Below are 4,506 nucleotides of genomic sequence, written 5' to 3' on the forward strand. Positions count from 1 at the left end.
CGATCTCCGGCCGCCCCCTGACCCACCGCGAGCCGCCCGGGCTCCCGCTCGAGGTCGCCGCCGTCGCGGCTACTGTCGCCGAGGCCGAGTCCTCGGGCCGCGGGGACCTCTCTGCCGACCGGACGGCGACGGGCGGCGGCCTCGAGTCCTGAATACCCTCCGCCCTCCCTGGAGCTGCCGCGGCTGCCAATCACCCGCCCGAGCCCCGAGGGGTCAGGACGGCGCAGGACGCGGGGCCTGGGGGCAAGACCCCGCGCTCGGGGCTCGGCCGCTGCGCCTCCTCCTACCCCCCGGCGCGCGCACGGAACTCGTTCCCTTCCCACCCAGCTCAGGAAAAGGCCATCCGGACGCTCCCCTCTGGGCTTCCCGGTGGGTCAGACCCATTTCACATACCGGAACCGATCCCGTTCCCTTCGGCTCCCGAACTGTGAAGTGATTCAACTGGTTGCAAAGATGCTGGGGCCGGGGTGAGGGGTGGGGTGGCTGTCGGGCTGTGAGGGACAGAGGACATTGGCAGAGCCTATCCCGTGCCCTCTGAGTTGCCCACAGAGATTTATCACCGTCCTCCTACCCTCTCAGTGTCTCTCCTGATCCCCTCAGCGGGGATGCCGGCAGGCCCAGCTCCCTGCAGGCGCCACCTTGGGTTAGGCTCATCTTTGGGGGCAGGATCCTACTCGCATCGCTACAGCCAGTCCCTTCTTTCTGGGGTCCTGCCATCCTTGCTTCAGGCAGGTGACCGGCCTAAAAATCAACGCGATCGTGTCGCTCCCCCGCGCAGATACCACCCCTGGATGTCCATTCCTGAGCCAGACAGTGCCCAAAGTCCGCAGCGTGGTACCCGAGGCCTCGCCCAGCCTGGCCCCACCCACCCCTCCATCCCAGGATCCTTGGGCTCCAGCCTCCTGCCCTTCTCTAGCCCCCTAGCTCTCTGGCCCCATCCACCCCTCCATCCCAGGATCCTTGGGCTCCAGCCTCCTGCCCTTCTCTAGCCCCCTAGCTCTTCTCCAACTTGTGCCCTTCCTTTTCTGGGAACGCACTCCCCGCAGGGCGCGAAGGGGAAACTGATAATCCTCGGGGGGTGAACTAAAGACCTTGCTTTTATTAGAGCGGTGTGGTAGCAAACTGCCTAGCGGCCTCCGAGGAAATGGGCTTTACATACGTATCCATCCTCGCTCTTGCCCCTGAAGCAACATCAAATACTTTCACGTTATTCTTGGGGGCATTTTAATACTTCTGATCCTTTTGTGTTCATGTTTTTGTAACCCACCAGACAAGCTTCTGTAGTATGCTGTGGGAGAGGAAAGGAAAAGTGCTGGGGCCTTTATTCTTAAAAGTTCTCTAATTTTGATATTTTGGATAAACGGCTGGAGGTAATTCTGTCCTTTCTGTGTTAGTATCTAATCTTCTCTGCATTTACCAATTGCTAGTAAAATTCTATGACAACCAAAGATCCTGTGATTCTTACCATGAGTTTCTTGGGCTAAGTCAGGACATATTGAGCTTTAAATCCCCAAGATGCTTTTAATAGAATCACCATCTAATTTGCCAGTGACCTTCAAATGAGGACCTATGCATCTCACTTTGGACTCCCAACAGGTCAAACTAGGCAGAATTCATTGAAATAGACTTGGCGTTTAAATTAAAACGTTTCCCAAAGCATCTTGGCAGACCTGTAACTAACGATGCCAGAAAACCTGTGCCAGATTCCTTTTTATCCCCGTAAGTGCTTGTTTCCCACAAGCCGCTGGTCACACCAAATGCCTGCTGATGTTATAGGTGTACTTCTTCCTCACACGAACAGCCAACTGTAGGTACCATTTCTCAGATACGGTGGTGGGAAGCAGCGTGTTCCTCTGACATGTGCAATTCTTGGCTCCCAACAGGCTTTTTAATAAGCTAACCTCAGATTTTTTTCATCACAAACAGTGAAGTAAGCAGTTGTTTCTCCTCTTTCCTGCTTGTTTCTCTGTAGTTACTAAGTGATTGCTTTCCATTTCTCCTATTCCATGAGAAATGTTACTGAAGAAATTGTAAATATTTTGCCAAAATTCTTGCTGAAGTGTTTTCATGGCGTTGTAAAATTCATAGAAGTTACAGTTAGAAAAAGAGCCAAAATATCATAGTCATTCCTCAGCAAATATTGTCTAATGGGTTTTTCAGACAAATTTTCAGAGCAGGGCAATAAAAGATAGGCCAGACGTTAATAAAATGTTCATTCTGGATTACTCGATGGTGCTTATGCCAATTTATTATATCTATATACTAATGGTTGGATTCTGATGACTAATTTGTTCATAATGTTTAAAGTCAATAGATATCTTTACAACCTTATTATATCAAGCCAGCAATACATAGTTTCTCTTTTAAGCTTTCTTCATATTTCAATCCATCTCAGCTTCTAATCAGTGTTGTCACCCTTCACCAAACTGTTTCTTGTTTGTTTGCATCATTAATTTGATGCCTAGAACTTGAGCTATTCAGGCTCCCTGGTCCATAATAACCTTCCTTCAGCCTCCCAAAATAACACTGATGCTGTTTACTGACTTCTTGCCGTCATTTATACCCTTGTAGGTTATGAATTCATATCTAGTTTCCAGTTCGCAGGCTCTATTATTACGACTCTCCAAGTTTTTCTGACTCACTGAGCACTTGGCCTTCAGATTATTTTCTCCCTCAATGTACTATTACAATTTTTATTTTACAAACCTCAATCTTATTTTATTTCTCTTATTTCTCTAAAGATGCAGTTCAACCTCTGAGCCTTCATATTCAACTGTTCTCCATATGCTTAACGTGACAGCTAACTAGAGCAAAAAGTAAAAGACCAAAATGCTTTAAGGAAATAGCAGATTATATCAATGTACTGGTCCACACTGGCTACCCATTTGCTTCCTGAGTCAATACAAGATGTTGATTTTAATCTATTATGTGCCTATGGCGTGGATTATGTTTATTTTATCATGATCCTCAACTACCTGATATTACTATCCAGGTAGTGATAGCCTATCTTCCTGGGCATTAATATGTCCAGATAAATCTGCCAAAATCTTTCATTTACATGTTCTTTCTCTCCTCTGACACTAAAAATCCTTCGCCCATTTTCCTTAGATCTGTCTTCTTCAAGTGTATATGGCTGCCAATAAGTTTGGCACTCAGGGAATTACATCTACCCTTTCTAGTTACTGAGGAACGACTTCATGAATTTATTAAATTTTCTCAGTGGCTATTGAGTTAGGTAGCACTTTGAGGGGATCTATTAATTACCAGTGATTTGATGAGATTATTCTATCAGCAAAAGTAACAATATGATAGATTAATATTATCTGCACTAAATTAACTTGCTTATCACACTACTTTTGTAAATTCTTTCTCACGTATTTGATTGTATTTCTGCCATTATTTTATTGCAGGAGTCACTGCAAACTCAAATGTTTGTTGGGTCCAGGTATGTAATGTAATGAGTGAGGCTGGAGGGATTTGTTTCATAATAGCATTATAATTTATAGTTTTTCAACAGTGATATACTTTGCATATCAAATACAGAGGAATACGCTTCCTGATTCATCTCTGGTTTTCTAATTATGATAGGGACTTGATACAATAAATATTTCACTTTCCTTATAACTCTAAGACGGATTTGTGAACATAACTAATAAATAACAACTGACAGCCAGGGGTGGGGCAGCAATATGGAGTAGTAGGGACTCAGGAAAGCTGACAAGGAACCTTATTGTGCCATAAGGGAATCCTGGCCCAGTGCTGCCAGGATCATCTTTTTTTTTTTTTTTTTTTGTCTTTTTCCGTGTCCGGCAACGGATCGCAACCCTCAGTGTCGCCCCCGTACCGGACGGGGACCGGCAACGGGATCGCAACCCTCGGTGTTGCCCCCGCGCCTCGCTCAGCCAGTGAGCGGGAACCGGTCTGTATGTGGGATCCGAACCCTTGGCGGGAGCGCCTCCGCGCTTCCCAAGCAGCGCACTAGCGCAGTGCGCCACTGGGCCGGCCCCAGGATCATCTTATTTTTCCAAAGAAACCATAAATCTGGAATATAAAACTTGCTATTTTGTTAGTTCGTTCTCTTCAGAGAAGGACATCCACAAAATGAGATCTTCCTTATTGTTCTTTATAAGATCTACAGAGGCCTAATTTTTCCTGTCCCACCCCCAAACTGCATGATAAGCAAAGCTTAGCAAATGCCTTCCAAATTTTGCATTTTGTTGGGTCTCGTTGTCAATCTGATTTTCAAGGACAAGTTTATTTTCGTGAGTTTAAGAAATCAAATATATGATGAATGACCATATTACTTCACATATCCCAATATAAGAGGTATTGCTCCCAACCTACTTTGCTTTATCTACCCACTCCCAGATCCCAACTCCAGAACTATTTCATCTCTGAAATCTGAAACTCAGAAGCCAATTTCTAGCCAGAAATTCTCCCCTTTCATCAGCCCCATTCCCTTACTCCTCCCAAACCTACCTGCCAGTCTTAGCCAGATCCGTACGT

The sequence above is a fragment of the Galeopterus variegatus genome, unplaced genomic scaffold (assembly GCF_000696425.1).
Source record: "Galeopterus variegatus unplaced genomic scaffold, G_variegatus-3.0.2 Scaffold2125, whole genome shotgun sequence".
Lineage (NCBI taxonomy): Eukaryota > Metazoa > Chordata > Mammalia > Dermoptera > Cynocephalidae > Galeopterus > Galeopterus variegatus.